The following is a 16,873-nucleotide window of genomic DNA, read 5'->3' on the forward strand; positions in this document are numbered from 1 at the left end:
CAGATGTTCCTGTGCCGTTCACAATGCATGCTACAGGAAATATAGACTACTAGACTAGAAACTCCCAAAATGCTTTATAATTCTGACTCCCAATGGACACATGGTGTCCGTTCAGTAACAGCTTGTGTCACTGATTATCCGCTGGCCACATACAAAACATTTTGCTGTCTCCCATGTCCATTCACGCTTTTAAAAATACTTTATATTGATGTCTCCATATTTGTTGTTTTCTATTAGACTAAATGTTGCCAGCCTATAATTTCAATCTAGGGATTTGAACCTCTTAAAAAAATCACACAAAAATAAGTCTGAATCTATTTCCATGAAAGCCTTCAGGTATGTATGAACACCTGTCTTGCCCTCCACTCGGTACCTATTCTCCTAATGCATTAGTCAGGGGTTTCCAGGGAAACAGAAACAATAGGATAAATATATTTTATATATAGGTCTATACAGATATATATGTTTGTGTCTATAAATATATCTTTACATATATGTCTATATGCCTAGAGATACAGATGTACATATAATAGACCCAGGAAGAAGCCAATGTTGTAATTCAAGCCTGAAGGTCATCTGAGGCAAAACTCCTCTTGCTCAGAGGTGATGATGAGTCTCCTGGTCTAGCCAGGCATTCCACTGATTAGGCCAGGCCCACCCACATTATGAAGAGGAACATGCTCTACTCAAGGTCCACTACTTTAAATCTTAACGTCATCCAAAACAACCTTCACAGAAACCAAATATCTGGGTATCATACCCCAGTCAAGTAGACACACACAATTAACCACTGCACTCAGGTTAAAACATCATTTACTTCCTATTTTCTTTGCCGACACAATTTCTCATGTTTCATGACGGGGATGCCTCTCTTCTGGACATGGGCCAGTTCATCTGTTCCTCTTTACCAGAGGACCCCAAAGTAAGGTTCCAGCTGTGACCTGATCTGCACAAACGCGCCGGAATGCCGGGCTATTAGATACAGGCTTTCGTTGCAGCTAATGGGATTTGATACGAATTTAAGAAAAGCCGACAGTATTTTTCTTGTACCTTGATACAGATTTCCTCATCCAAGTCGGGTTGGAGTGTGCTCTAGTGCTCCTAAAACGTATCCCATTTGTACACAAAAGTGCACGCACTATCCTTCTTTTCACCTTCTTAGTTTGTTTTCAGTTTTATGAATTCCGTTCCGCCGCCCAAGCTTTGCTGCTGCTTTTCCTTCTATTTTTTCACTACTATTAGCCTTTCTAAGCTCTTCGGCATCTGGACCCAGGACCAAATCACGCTTCAGTGTACCCTTTGCAGAGCTGAACCTGCTCCCCCTTTGCCCTCTCAGCTGCACCTGTGCTCCTCGATTCCTGAGCCCTCAAGGGCACATTGTCACCAAGTCCAGCGAGTTCTGGAGCGTCCCCCCAGGGAACAGTCGCGCGGCTCTCCCGAGACCCCCGGATGACACCCACGCAAGCCCCTCTCCCATTTCATTTCAACATCTGGCTCTGCAAACCTCCCCTGTCCAAGCAAGTTACCAACACAGAGTGATTTAACCCCATTCAGGCGTAGTCTTAATTGTGACATTTTCCTTTTGCGTCGGATCAACAATTAAGGAGAATGTCTTTCTCGTCTCTCATAACTACTAGTGTCGCTACTCGCTTCAGAGCCTCTTACCTGTGCCATCATCCAACACCGGACTCTAACGTCTACGCTTAAACACAGGCAACCTCAATCTACTTTTTTCTTGCAGAATTTATCGGACTCGTACTTAAATAATTCATTACATTATCAGTTTTATGCTCTTTTTGCCACTGGAATGGAAACCCCAAGAGGGAAAGGCAGGATTGTATTTTCTTCACCGAGGGATCCCCCTGTTGGGCACCACACCCGCACAGGAGACGCTCGGCAGATCGTGAGCGTGTGCCCCTCGCTCCCTCGGTCGTTAAGCAATGATCAGGGTGCGGGAGAGTCAAAGCCTCACCGTCACCATTACTGTCACCCCCGAGTCCCACTGCAACACCCACCGAGCCTTCTAACGACATCACTAGCATGGAGTTGAGTTCCATCCCCTCCCTGGGGCCCCGGGGTCTCCGCTGATGAGAACACCAGGAACACACAAACGACCCCAGGGGTGAAGAACTGAGAAAAGCTGGAAAAGAACCAGGCTCTAAGATCAACCTCGATGTGGCTCTCTGCTTAACAAAACCTGCGCCCCCTGCTTCTTCACACAGGCAGCACGGGACGCAGGAAACCATGTGCGTGTCCCAGAGACAGCCTTGGGACAGCTTCTGGAAACAGCAAAAAGCCCCACTCGCCAAAGTTCTCTCCCACGGAAGTAGCCGGGGCACAGTCGGAGATGTTCTGGGATACGTTGAGACTTTAAACTCCTGGACGCCCCAGCAGTAACACAACCCCTTCATCGTGGAACCTTCCTGAAGGAACAGTAACCAGAAGATGGTGGGGTGAGACGCTGAGATAATAAGGTAGAATGTATAGGTCACGCTCCAGCCGACAGAACTGAATCATTAGCTCAGCTTCCAAAATGCCTTTCATGTGGCCTCAGTAGACCCGACATTAATATTTTACTGAATGATTCCTTTTTTATATATATGTTGAGACATGTCCCCTTTCCGTGGAAAGCCTGCAGCTTGACCCTTTCTCTTTGGATGGCAGAGTTCTCTGGACACATCTGAGCCGGATGCCAAGTGGCTTCCTCCCTCCTACCCCGGGGACCCGGGCAGCTTTCCGATGGGACTTCTTTGAGCCTCGTTTGATCCATGCAAAGTGCCTACCTTATTATCTGCCACACGCTAAGCTCTTGGAAGTACTGCTGGCGGAATGACGGGGTGCTGGGAGCAATCGCTTCCTTGCCCCCCCACAGCCCAGGCAGCCTCTGCTTCTCCCTCCCACTGGGTGCGGGACCCCGGTGCCTCCAGACCCCAGGCCGGTCATTCTGTTGGGCGCACCTCTTGCTCTTACGTCCGCGGAAGAAGGAAGCTTTCCATCAAGCGCTGGTGTCCTTGGCAGTCTCCTGATCGTCGGTTTCGCCTAAATCGTGTTGACATTTCAAGCACTCAGCCTCCGTGAGCCTGGGACAGGTTCCAGTCCCTCTCAATGAGTGTCTGTGGCTTTGCTGGCCGGGGTACAGGCTACTCATTTCAATGTTCTGGCTTTAAGGACGAAAGCAAATTAAAAATAAGAGGCTTATTTCTCCCAGTTGAAAAGACAATGAACCCCGGAACCACAGGGGTGAGGGGCCCTGGCCTGACGCCCCGCGCGGCCGAAACTCCGTGTATAACTTCGGACTCCCCAGAGCCTGGCGTTGGCCAGGGGCCTTGCCGGTAACAAGGACAGGTAGACCAACGCGTACCTCTTGTGTGACGCGTGTGCTACGTTATATTCTTACAACAGAGCTAGAGAAAACGTTATTAAGAAAATCATAAGGGAAAGAGAATCCATCAGTGGTACTGCATGATATTTATAGAAAAAACTCATCCAGGAAGCGGGGCTGGGCTGCTCAACCCCGGTCCCGGCCGGAGGGTCAGCTCTAAGGGAAAGTCTTGCCTCTTCTCCTTTTCCTCAGGATTCACCTTAGAAAACGTGTCCTTGGAAGCACTTTTTCATCTCTCTGAAATGTATCCTTTTGAGGACAAGGTAGGCCTTGTGTTGCTTAATGACGCAGGACCCTCTTCCCAAGGACCCTGGGAGCCCGTTTTTTGACATGCAAACATGAAGGGAGAGCACCCCGAGCCTCCCAGTTCCTGTGGGAGGGCAGGCGCCCGCAGTAATTGCTGGAAGCCTCCTTCCTTTGGGCAGAGTTCCCTCTGGCGCAGAGGGGAGACTGCTCTTCCTCCAGGCCTGGCCACCAAGCAGACAGAAATGGCCACCCCAGCGCCCAGGCGAGGTCAGCGTGAACCACATGTGACACACGGTGCTGTGAAGGTGTCTGACTTGAGGACAAGCTACCGTTGATGAGAAAACACGTGTGACACAGGCAGTATCCGCTGGGCTGTGAGGGCTGTGAGGTTTCTCCTTTGCACTATCTTAGACGTCCGGGACAGACATCACACTCGGATCTGATTCTTTATTCAGGTAACGCAAGTGGTCTCTTACTCTACTAGGTCTGTGGACAAGATTTCTGGGTTGGGAGAATCTGTTTTTAATGATATTTCCTTCAACACATCCCATGGGGGAACGTCCAGAAGTCACCGGGATGGCGTTCTGGCTAGGGCTGCGCTGTAGGAGAAGCTCTACACGCCTCTCCTCGTTTGTGGGGATTGCTGAGGGGCTCGAGGCAGACAAGAGGGAAGACCTCTAGTTGAAGTAGTCAGAAAAGCTTCTACAATAAGATGCACTGTGTTAAGACCCTGGGGCAACCGAATTAACCTCCGTCAGGCTATCTGCAAACGGTCCGAATCTGCTCTGCACAGCATTGTGGGAAAATCCCTACGTCAGGACCAACACACAGGGTGTGTCTTCCATCGACTGGTCTAAGAGCCCAACCCCGCTGAACAATGCCATCCCCAGGCTCATTCCAGCTGATCCCAGCACAAGTGTGGCGTGATCTCATCCAGAGGAGGGCTCTTCAAGGGCATCCCGACCTATGCTTGCGAGGGTCCTTGCCTCACGTCCTGGGATAGCCCCTTCCTCGCCTTCCTCTGCTTTCCTTTATGATGGACAATTTCCCCTCCAAGCTCTACGACAGTGACCACTCGTCTCCGGTTCTGTAGCCGCCCATGACTGTGATGCGGGGAAAGAGGGTTTCCAGCCTTTTCAGCCCGTGTCGCAGAACCCGCGAGAACCCACCACGCTGGCTCGGCATCTCTCCTTCATCCCTTGAATTCGAACTGAATCCACTGTCAAGGAACTACGCTCCGTGAAAAACTCCGCATCTCACATATGTGCAGGGTGGTCCTGAAACATTTCTAAGCACATTAATATTTCGGATCCCACAGAAGCTGTGGGAATGCATTAACCGTCATTAGCATTGTTAATGTAACAGGCAAATTTTTAAATTTGCATAAGAGCATTTTAACATGATCTCCTTTGTGTGTACTGAAGAAGAAGGGGGGAAAGCCTTTGTAGTAGGCTTTAGAACAGTCTTATCTGCAGTAATTAACAGTTCCTAGATGTCTAAAAAAATTGAATCATTTTAAGTAATCACGGCTAAAAATAAACTTTAGAACAAAGTGGGAAAATACCCAATTTTTCCTTAATAACAGAAGTCAGCAACAAAAGCCAGCTCGTTAACCCTGATTCCACCCAGGTGGGCGCTCCGTCGTGACTCAAAACTCAGAATGAATCTCGGAGGGAACCTGACCTGTGGTCGTGACTCACAGCCCGGCTCGCTCCCAGAAAGGAAGCCAACGATGAGGCCCAGAAGGAAAGATGAGACGGGAGCAGCGGTGTGAGGACGGACACAAACCAAGTCTCCCCGCGGGACGGGAGGCAAGAGGCACTCTTCCTCCTTTTCCTTCAGAATTTCCTTCTGTCCTTTGCAAATCTTGTGTGCATGGAAATTTCCTTCATGGAGATCTCCTTCGTGGCTCCATAAGCCTCGGGCCAGTCTTTCCTCTCAGAAATGGTTCCTCGAGGACCCAGGAGCCCCCGTCAGGGAGGAAGCGAGGCCCCACCGCCCCGTCTCCTGAGGAGACATGGGCCTGGCCAGATGCCAGCCTCCGGCACAAACCGGACCTCACAGCGGTGACACTGCGAATGTTCATTCACTAATACAACTCATTTCTTTCTCTTCTGACTGTGGTGAGCTTTTCTGGGTCAGGAGGAGAGTTTGTTTCTCACCGAGCTTCCCCACCGGGGGCTTTGCCAGACAACAGACCGGGCGGGCAGTGAGGGAAGGTCTTCCAAGGGCCTTCGGAGCGAGGCTGCTCTGCGTGCGAGCCAGAGCCCGAGGGCCGGCCGCGGGCCGCCGTCCTCTCCGGGTGACCGCAGACACGGAGAGGATGCGGTTCGGGAGGCTTGTAGCCAACTGAACAGAGGAGTTTTACATGTCTGGGTCCAGCGATACAAGACTCGGGTGTGTGTTTTGTTCACTATTGTTTTTGCTCTCACTGCACTTTACAAAGGTGCTGATCTAGGACGGAACGGAAATTTAAAAGCACAAAACAAAGGTCCCTTCTCCAGACAGCCTGAGAACTGGGAAACCGAGAACCACGTGTGAGCGCACCCCAGATCCCCCGGCGACAGTCCCGTGCGGGTCCCAGCGCACCCCAGATCCCCCGGCGACAGTCCCGTGCGGGTCCCAGCCTCCAGGCGTCCAGGGCCGCAGGTCCGGTGCCCAGCAGTGAGCACCACCCCCTCCCGGTGCTGCTGCTGCCGACGCCGCTGGCCCAGGCACTGCCCTCCGAGACCCAGTCTCCAGAAAATGTGGAGGGGTCAGAGGAATCACAGCCCCTGTCTCTCTCTCTCTCTCTCTCTCTCTCTCACACACACACACACACACACGCACACACACAATGGCAGTACCATGATTTGTGTGGTCAGAGTTCCCTTCATTTTCCTAACCACGTTGTCACGTCCAGCAGGGACCCTACCTCGGTTTCCCTCACCATGACCTCTTGCCCTGAGCTAGAGCTTGTGTAAAGCATACGGCGTGTGCTCCCTCAGGACGGCTTTCTTGTGCTCCGGCCAGCGGCGTGTTTGAGAAAGTCCCTGTGCTCGTGAGTGTGATGTGCCCCCCTTCTGCTGCTATCTGGGACCTCACTGTGTAAACACGCTGACGTCCTCACGTGTCCTACTGCCCATGGGGACTTGACCGGGCTCCAGTCGGAAGTCCCAGACCTCCTAGCACTTACTTCTCGGGGCACAGTGGTGCGATCACAGGGCCCCAGGACAGGTCCCTCCACAATGTTAGCAGTTACAAGTTTTTTGGGGTTGCGGGGGGAGTTCTGGGGGGGGGTTTGCTTTTTGTTTTTTAGCCATCTAATATTCGCAAATTTTTATTTGATTTCCAATTGGACCAGCTGCCCTCGCAAGTCCGATGTACACAGCACTAATGATAGTGTGTTGTATTTGCTCAACGTTTCCCAAAACTTGCGATCTTTCCAGCAAGCACAGAGATCTCTCTCCCTCGCGCCTCCCCCCCCCGGCCTGCACACAGGGCTCTCACTGTTTCACACCTCTGCCAAAATTGAGTGCTGCAAATCTCTACAAAGTGTTAGGCTTTTCCTGGAGTCTTTTCTCATGGGGATTTTTCATTTGCCTTCCTCTGGTTCTGCTAATACATCTGAGGAGCTCGGCGGATTTTGGTACAATCCCCGTGGCCCCCAGCACTGGAGATGCCTATCAGGCTGGGGCTGGGGGGAGCACCAGCCGCTCTCCTCTCCAGCTCTTGGGAAAGCCTCTGGCTCTGCAGGGGACTGGATCCCGGCTGCCCTGTGGCTTGGGTGGTGATAAGAACTGTAGGTGGCTTTTGTCTCCTGATGTTGCCATTTCCCCTCCACACAAGAAGGTTCTAGGACACGTAACCTTCTCTCAGGCTGTCCTGTTTTTCTCAAGGGCACAGGAAGGTTAATTATAAGGAGTTGGAGTTTCTTGCTTCTGGATGGGCTGACCTACTCTGGAAAGAGACAGACTCTAGAAGGTGACATCTTCAGGCAGACAGACAGACGGAAGTACTCGCTTTACGAAAAGGCTTGCTGCTGTCTTACAGTTTTGCAGGAAAAGCTCGCATCTTTTCCTTTTCTGTCAGTAAATCGGAGCCAGTCACGAGCCTGCTGGCTTTCCACCGCGAAGCCTCGGCCTTCCCTCCCTGGAGACTTTCCCACCAGATCACGCTTCACTCTGAAAAGTCTGCGTGTGTTGAATATATCCCAGATTTACTCACAAGTTAACTTGCTCTACAAGTTAAACTCTAACCTTTGCTTGTGGGTTCTTGCACAGGAAAAGATGAATAACAATTAAAAAAAAGAGGAAGAAACACATGGAAACTGAGAAATTGAAAAAAAAAAAGCAATGGCTAGATGAAAAGAAGGTGTCTCTAACTGCTAAATGCACATTGACTTCAATTAAGCTTTTAAGTGAGTTGAAGGAAACAGAGCAATTTTTCCTGGAAAAGACACCAGGAGGGACCCCATGCCAGCTGCGCGAACTTCTCAGAAAGCTTGGGCTGTTGCATGAAGCACGGCTGGTCTTACTTCATGTAGTTCGAAGACTCAGTGCCGGGACCACGAGAAGTCACATGAAGGCAGGTTTCGTGGGACCATAAGAAACACCGTTCAAACACACAGAACCCGTCAACAAAGGCAGAAGAAGTTTCCAGTCCCTGGCTGTGTTCCAGAAAGGGCTGGAAATCCCACAAAACACAGCATGAGAGGAGACGGTGTTGCAGGGGTCTCCAGACCCTCCTCCATCCTTCCGACTCTGTATTTCTGACCATTTGTGGTGGGGAAGAAGGTTTCTGAAGGAAAATGTATTGAAGAACGGAAGAACACGGCTGGGAGCGGTCAGCCCCTGAGCCCCCGCTCCCTTCTGTTGAGTAACCTTGCCATGTCTTTGGTCTTTCAACCATGAAACAGACATATTTGTCCTGCTAGCGCAATGGGTTGTTCTAACATAATAGAGCCTGTGAAGTGACTTTATAATCTGCAATGGTGCCATGCAAGCCGTTATCAGTTCTGAAATTGAAGGGTGGGATTTTGAAAACATATACACAATTTAGAGTCCTAGAAAGAAGAATGGCAAAAAAAAAAAAAAAAAAAAAAAAAAATCCTCTTATAAAAACTTTGCTCAGGATGTGATTTGGCCTAAAAAACAGAAATTTCTGGGAAACTAGTAATTAAACAGAAAAATTCTCGGTTTTCTGTTATAAATAATTACAGTTTGGATAAAATACGTTGTGTGTGTGTGTGTGTGTGCATGAGCATGGAGAACTGAGTCTGTAACTGAATCCTTTTTTGTAAAAATGAGAGATTTTTGGCTTGAAGCTCACTAATTCTCATTTCCCCAGAACACTGAAAAAGAAGGTATAGGAAATGGAGCTGAATGTGCACGGAATCGAGGATGTACCCTAAAAAGTCCACACAGGCTTCGACTGTTATAATCATCAACTGCTGGTCTCATTCACCCCAGTTCATCGTTGGGTTCCCACCAGCAGGGGTTTTACTACGTGTTGCTACAGAACTAACACCCTAGCATGAGCGGCATCCGTCTAGTCGGCTGGGCAAAAAGGGACAGAAAGGAAATCTTTTCTTTTTTTTTTTTTTTTTTAAGACTTTTTATTTAAATTCGATTTTGCTAACATACAGTGTATTCTTAGTTTCAGGGGCCGAATTTAGTGACTCACCGGTTGCAGAGAAGACCCAGCGCTCAGCACATCACGGGCCCTCCTCAGGGCCCGTCGCCCGTGCCCCCCGTCCTCCCCCGCCTCCCCTCCAGCGGCCCTTGGTTTGTTCCCCGGCATTCAGGGTCTGATCTGGTTCGCCTCCCTCTCTGCGAAATCTTACTTTCCAAATGCCTTTACCACGAAGAAGTGTGAACAGCCCTCGTGTCCTCCCACGGCAAGACCCGATCCCACCACCCCCCCGAGCCGGCGCCCTGCCAACCAGGTCTGGAGGCCGGCCTGGCTCGTCAGCAATTCCCTTTCCCATTCTGCAGACGAATAAACAAAACTGGAAACCAGAACACCCTCGGCCCGCGGTTCTATTACGGGACGCCCGTGTTCTCTGAATAGCCCGGGAGTCAAGCAATCAAAGCGACTGTGCCCGTAGCGCATCTCGTCCAACCCGGGTGCAGCCCTGCCTTGGGATGCTGCGAGACCTTCACAGCTGAGAAGTGTGCAGGGCACGCCCATGTGCACAGAAGACATGCGCAGGCACACACGCAGCTCTGCCTGAGTGAGCAAGGTGTGCGGATCACTGTTCCGGGTTTCATGGCTGGTATAGATCTGTGCCGTCTATGTCGTTCGTCTGTGAACAGGGACACACGGCGAGAGGGACGGGGTGAGCTAAGCTGGAAGGCGCCAGAGGAGTCAGTGCTGAAGAAATTACGATGTCAATAGCACATCCGTTCTGGTGTGGACGGTCGCTTCTCAAGCTCGACCTCGGGGTCAGTGGTGCCCAGACAAGGCTACCCTGGCTTGGGCAGAGGGAGAGGGTAGAAAGGAACTTGAGGAATAATCAATCTCCTCCAGTTCCCTGTTCCTACTCGGGAGGGCCCAGAGGTCCAGGGAGCTACCTGCAGAGGCCCCTTAGAGAGCTCATGGAAAATTCTAGAATTCCACCTGCTGGTCCAGGAGCTGTGTTCTCTCTTTTACCCTGCTTGTTCTACTTGCTCTGTTTGGTGTGGAAGGCATCTCCAGGTGGATCACAGATGCATCACAGAGTATCTTGCAGGGAGAAGGGCTGTTATCTCTGCGGTGAAAATGAAGGGAGCGTCTTCCGGCACCTTTGCTTCTCCCCAGCCCCAGGTGAGGATGCAAAACAAAGACACAGCACGTTCCCTTGGCTCTCCCCCTGGTGACTAGTTTATTCTTCTCTGTCCCCATCTTCTCTTTATTTTGTGGTCTCCGCCATCTTCCCATTCACTTTGCTCCCCCCACGAAACTCCCCCAAGAAACCAGACTTACTGTGCCCTTCCCCGAGCCCAAATGGCGTCTTACGAACGGGAGCATTACTTCCTTGGACGTTGATGACACCGTCGGTCTTAAAACTTCCCATCCCATCCAGTGGCTCTCCAAACTGTCGAAGGTATCAACACTCAAGATACAACGCACAGTAGCGACATTGGATGGTCCTGTGCGCGTGCACAGACGTGTGCGTGGGGTGTGGGAAGCCCAAAGCTCCCCCGCAGGAGTTCTAGGGTTCCCCTGGTGGTGTACACATGCAAGGTGGAGAACCCCGTCTTCCAACAACCATCCTCAACTCTGCCCACCCAAGGAACAGCCTGATGCCCTTGGATTTGTCAGAACCTTCCTGAGGACTGACACTCCAGCCGATGCTGAGACCTATGGATCCAGATGGATTTTCAGACCTTCCAGCTCGCGAATGGACCCTCTCCCATCCTCAGGGGAGCTGCAGAGTAAAGGGAATGCTGACCACTTTCGTCCACGTGCACACTCTCAGCTCAGGATGTACGTGTCCTATGAAGTCTGGGACATGTTTTGCCTTGAGATCTAAAATGCGGTCCTATTAATCAAAGAAAATTGGCTTCTATAACCAAAATAGATCACAAACGCTTCCTCATTGCTGTACTTAAAGGAATGAAAGGAGAAAGAAAAAATAGGTCTGGAGTAAATTTATTTCTTTTCCCGCAAAAAGGATACCGAGTAGTGACTTAACTATGATGGTGTGATTTATAACAAATTTATGCACTTAACCCTTGAAGAACACAGGGGTTACGAGCTCCTGCCGCCTGCACTGTCAAGAGTCGACATATGACCTTTAACTCCCCAAAAACTCACCTACTAAGAGCCTACTTTTGAGCAGGAGCCTTACCTATGACGTGGTTGATTAACATGTATTTTGCATGTTATATGCATCATTCACTGCATGCTTATGATAAAGAGAGCTGAAGAATATGTTATTAAGAAAACCATAAGGAAGAGAAAATACATTCATAGCATTCTGCTGTATTTATTGGAAAAAACTCCATGTATGAATGGACTGTGCAACTCAAAGCCAAGTTGCTTGAGGGTCAGCTGGAGTTAGTCTGCACGCAGGGCTCACAGCTGCCAAAACCCCTGGAATGTCCAGAGCGATACGAGCAGTGGGGAGCACCTTTTGTCACACTACTTGATCCTCTGTCCTTTAGCATCATCACGGGGAAACAGGGGTCTTATGATTCATAACCAGCCCCTTTCAGCTACAACTGAGCTTCTGTTCCCGTTTCCCACAAAGGATGCTGAAGGATGCCACTGCTTAGCCGGGGGAAGAGATACAGAGGGCAGGGTCTGGCAGGGTCCCACACGGGAGCTTTGGTCTTTAGGAAGTCCCCTAAGGATGGGGGCTGGTTGCCAGGGAAGCCAACCATGTGATAAGAGGGTTGGAACCCCAGCCTCTGGGCAGGGGAGAGAAGCTAGAGATGGAATCCACGCCAACCACCAAAGACCTAACGAGTCACGCCTATGTGATGGGGCCTTCCTAAAAACCCAAAGGCCAGGGTATGGAGAACCTCTAAGATGGGGAACCAGAACGCAGCCAAGGCGGGGGGACCCCATACGCCACGTGGGGACAGAAACTCCAATGTCTGAAACCTTTCCACACCTCAGCTTCTGTGTGTCTTCATCTGGCTGGTCATTCATCGCCTTTCACACCAGGGATCTAGTAAATAAGCTGGTGTCCCGAGGTCCATGAACCACCCCACCAAAGTAATGGATCCTGAGGAGAGGGTCCTGGGAACCCATCTGTCAGAAACACAGAAGGACCTGAACCAATTACAGTTGGTGTCTGAAATGGGGGCGGTGTTCTGGGACGGAGTCCTCAGCCTGTGGGAAGGGACGCTGCCTCCAGCTAGCAGCGCTGGAACAGAACTGGATTACAGGACATGCAGCTTTGGTATTGAAAAGACCACACATAATAACCCTTAAGAGAGCACAGGCTTCCCATGTTACTGTAGCTGTATGGGGGGAACACTGCACGTGTGGAATTCTCTCTTGCGTTAGCTGATGCACTAGAACTTGAAGGAGTTCTTAAACCAAGAAGAAAAAGAGAACAAAAAAAAATCAGGGCCCTTTCTCACAAAAGCCGTCTGTGCCAGGCATAGAAACGAGCCCCGGTCTGTGCATTTAATACAAGCACTCCCTTGGGTCTCGTGGTGCACAGCAACCGACCAGAGACGAACAGAAGATGCTATTGCTTGGGAATGTACCACCTCTTGGCAATAATTACACAGGGACATCTGAGGGCAAAAAGATGGACAAGTTCTGAGTCATGTCATTAGCCTGAGGCCAGGACAGAGGAAAGAGAAATGACTGGGGTAGAGGAACAGCCGCTTAGCGCGTCTGCGTGTCCCAACGTCAAGACCCAGGGCACAGTGGGGCAAGGGCCTGGGCAGGGAGAGGAGGCCAGCACTGTCAGCCAGCGTTTACTCTAGGTACTTCCTGAGACGCCCTGAGCTGATCATGCCTCGCTGGGTTTGGAGACGTCTCCCTGGAAACTTCCACAACTCTGGCTCCCTTTGTTTGACAGCTGAACTGTGTCAAGTCTTCCCAATCCTCTAGACCGTCTAAGAGGTGCGCTTGAGACGAATTCCCGTTCTGCTCGTTCGACCTGCACCAGGGACTCACCGAGATTTCGAGAGGAGTCCTGCCACAGGTTTGATGGTTTTGTGAAGGGAAGCCCAACAGCCAGGAAGGAGAGAAATGTGGGCAGAGGCACCGCCGCACGGGGACACACGGTGATAATTCCCCAAACCTCGTGACCTTGCAAGAATTTTCGGAATCCATTTCAGGAAGGCAGATTCCTCCCAACGCGCACACTAGGTGCTCGCATTTAGAACCAAGATCACAGCCTTTATGTCCCCAGGGTGGCAGTCCGTAGAAGGAAGCAGGAGTGGTGTTCCCCATTGCCCTGAGACAGAGGGAAACTCTGCATCAGGAAAGGCTGTACCCTGGGAAATCACAAACCACAGTACATCGCTGGGCCCAAAAGCACTCAGCAATGGGGGTTGGGGTCCCACACAAACCCCGGTAATTTATCTAAAAACCTTATAGTTTCCTCTGCTCACCAGGGATTATCACAAGTAGGGCAGCGGCGTTGGGAAGTCAGTCATACTGTTTAACCTAATCAATTCACAAACTATTCAAATGGCCTGGAAGAAAGCTCTTGCTTTAGGAGGTTCTGGTCCAGGGTTTTTACTCAACGTAAAAAGGGGAAGGCAAGATTGGAAAAGGTACTCGGCTCATGATATCACAGGTATCTCCAATCAGTGACCAAAGCCCTAAATTCAGTTCCAGGGACCACAGGAAAACATCCGCTTTCCCTATACAGGGAATCAATCCCCAGGCTGCAGATTGCATTTAAAACCCAAACCAAGCAACCAGGAGATTCTCAAAGCGTTCCTGAGGCTTGTGGACCCCCGACCTTCTGCATCTGGTCTCTGAACCTGCTCTCCACAAGTCTGGTCACCAAGGGTCCGCCTAATCCACCATCTACCTGACGAGCCACCAACGTACCAAGGAAGGGGGAGACCATCCCACAGGGCTTAAGGCGGGTCCCCACGGCTTTTATTTTTAATGAACCTTTACTCAGTCCCTGCTGAGCACTCAGTGTCTGGGAAGAACTCGTGAGTGAAGTAGAAGAACTGAGCGTGACGTAATATCCTTCAGAGAATAAAATGTTCTCTTGCTCTTAGAACCTATCGCAAGAGGATATGGTTCTCCAGAAGAACCAGTGTGATTTAAGCAGCGGTTAAGGAAGTGCTGTATCAACATACTCATAACAGGGGAGGCTGGGCCGAAAATAACACACAAGTCACCCCTCCCCACGGATTTTCAAATGTAGCTTCTGTGAAAATCCAGTTATTTTTTAACCTAAATTCTGTTCTGGGAGAAACGGAAAATCTCAATCTCTTTCCCGAGAGTATTAAACTGCAGACAGAAAGTGCCATGCTTAGTCTGGGATTTTTTTTTTTTTTTTTTGCCATGTTAGAAATTAAGTTTAGGAAATAGACTCCTCTCAAAAATTTAATCAGAAGTTATGAACTGGTTCCACCTTTCTGAGTACTTTTACTCACGTATTAATCCCAAATGGGATTAGGCAGTATGCCAAGCCATGTGCCTTCCCTCGGTCCCCCGTCACAGGGACACACTTCTAAAGGAAGGTGGGAAGAATGAAGCCTTCGGGAAGATTCCAGCACCTGAACGCCAGTCAGGTTGCCGGGGGGAAGGCTTTGCCAGTCATCCAACCCGAGACAGGCGGTGCTGAACAAGGCTTCCAGGATGACTGATGAGGAACGAAGGATCCAAATGCACCCAAACAACAATGTAAGTGAAAAAAAAAAAAAAAAAGATCACGCTATTAAAGCTGCGTGGGTTTCGTTGGAGTCACATAAGGTACAAACAGGACCACAGAGGCAGCATTACCAACACATGGACTGACAGAACACAGAAGAAACCCCGACGAAGTCTGGACCTCATTCTGAGGTCAGCCACGAGCCTCAAACCATGACTGGTTCCTGTAGAATTTGCGAGACACAGTGCAACTTGTCCTAATTCTACTTACGGACAGCAGACAGCAAGGAAGCGATGCAGGGAGCCGAGGAAACATCTCTATTCAGACTGTGAGTGCAAAACCCCTTCCGTCCTTATCCTCAGAAGTAAACCCAGAGAGGGAGTAGTGGGACGGAGGACTCCACAAGCTTTTTGGATAGAACATAAAGATGTTGCTAGAGCTCCACATGCCAGCTAAGTCATAAGAAGAAACACCTGTCTGACAACAGATTTAGGTAATGAATCAATAATGTGTCATTATATTACCAATAAAGTTAATTCAAATTCTTTCTTCTGCCTCAGTCCTAAATATGTAGGTTTTACTAGCACATGATGGCATAATATAAAAAGGGAATTATGGGTGCAGGTGGGAATTTAATTGGAAAACATTACTCCACACACGTTTCTGCCCTGTTTATAAAAAAAAAAAAAAAAAAAGAGCTGAACAGCACAATGACTAAAAAGGGAGTGGGACAGTTAGGGAAACATGTATTTTCACAAACAAGCAATTGGGTCAGTCAGCCGCAGAACGCACAAACAGAAGAAGTTCCTTGAGTGAGGGGCTTATCTTTGGGGACTGGGGGAGGGGTCCCACAAAATAATCCCCTGGATGCAGTTCCTGCTCTCCCAGAGCGATCCTGAGTGGAACGGTACAACCTCAGGCCAGAAGTCCAGCTCTGAACAGGGCTAGCTCCGGCCTCAGCCAGGCAACAGGTGCCTTGCCGTGGGTGTGGCTAACCCAGCCGGATATGTGTTCAATTAGAATGCATTTTTCATTTCTTGCCTCTTTCTGTTTAAAGCAAGACCTCAAAATGGATCACCAACTGGGTTATCCCAAACACACCTCCCGCTACCTGACCCTTCCTCCCAGGACCTGGACCCAACCCACCTCCCAAACAACTCTAGACCAAGAGCCTGAAAGCATCCCTGCATTTCCAGCTGTACTGGAAAACCAGCATGCCAATCCCCATCTCATGAATAAAAAAATAAAAATAAAAATAGGGACCCTCCTCCTAATCGTTCTGCACCAACACCGAAAGGGTTAAACGCCACCCAAATAAACACGCACAGGCACACACACAATTTCCACAGAACAAGATGGCAACCTCCTCGTCCTCGCCAGGAGGTTCCAGCACCCTGACCCCCTCGACCCCACAACCCCGGGGCGCGGGGGACCAGGCGGCCAGAGCGCTGCAGGCGGGTCGCAGGGCGCGGGCGAGGGGGTGGCGCGCTGGGAGGCGGATCGCCGGGGTCCCCGAGTTAGCAAAGTTGTGCCTGGGAAGACAGCCCCTGGCCCTGGAGCCCTGAGCCTTCCCGCCACCCAGAGGGGGTCTCCGGGCGCACGGCGATTCTCGGGGGATGCCTGGCCGTTGTCACGCTCGCTGGCACAGTCAGCGCTTTGGGGGAGCAGGGCCCCGCCGGACAGGCGCCGCCCCGAGTGTGCCAGAGGCTCGCTCAACCCAACAGGTCTCGGGCTCCGGGGACGAGCAGCCCCGAGGCCGCGCGGGCATCAGGGCCCCGGGCCCTCCCCCCGCCGCCGCCACCTCGTCTCTCCGCCGGGGCCCCCAGGGCATCCCCGGGGGTCGGCTTGGAACTCGGGCCGCCCCGCGGCCGCCGCCCCTTCCTCGCCTCGCACACCCACCCCGGGCCGCGAGCCCCACGCGCGGAGGACAGGCACGGCGACCCCGCGAAGTTGCGATGTGCAAACAGGCGGCCGCC

General features: G+C 50.8%; 1 protein-coding gene across 2 annotated transcripts in view; it reads right to left on the minus strand.

Annotated features, from left to right (window-relative positions):
* The window catches only part of DPP6 (dipeptidyl peptidase like 6), an 850,942-nt gene that overhangs the window by 752,896 nt on the left and 81,173 nt on the right, over positions 1-16,873 (minus strand). The window lies entirely within an intron of this gene.

This window comes from Mustela putorius, unplaced genomic scaffold (assembly GCF_011764305.1).
Source record: "Mustela putorius furo isolate JIRA1106 unplaced genomic scaffold, ASM1176430v1.1 tig00000929_pilon_pilon_pilon, whole genome shotgun sequence".
Classification (NCBI taxonomy): domain Eukaryota; kingdom Metazoa; phylum Chordata; class Mammalia; order Carnivora; family Mustelidae; genus Mustela; species Mustela putorius.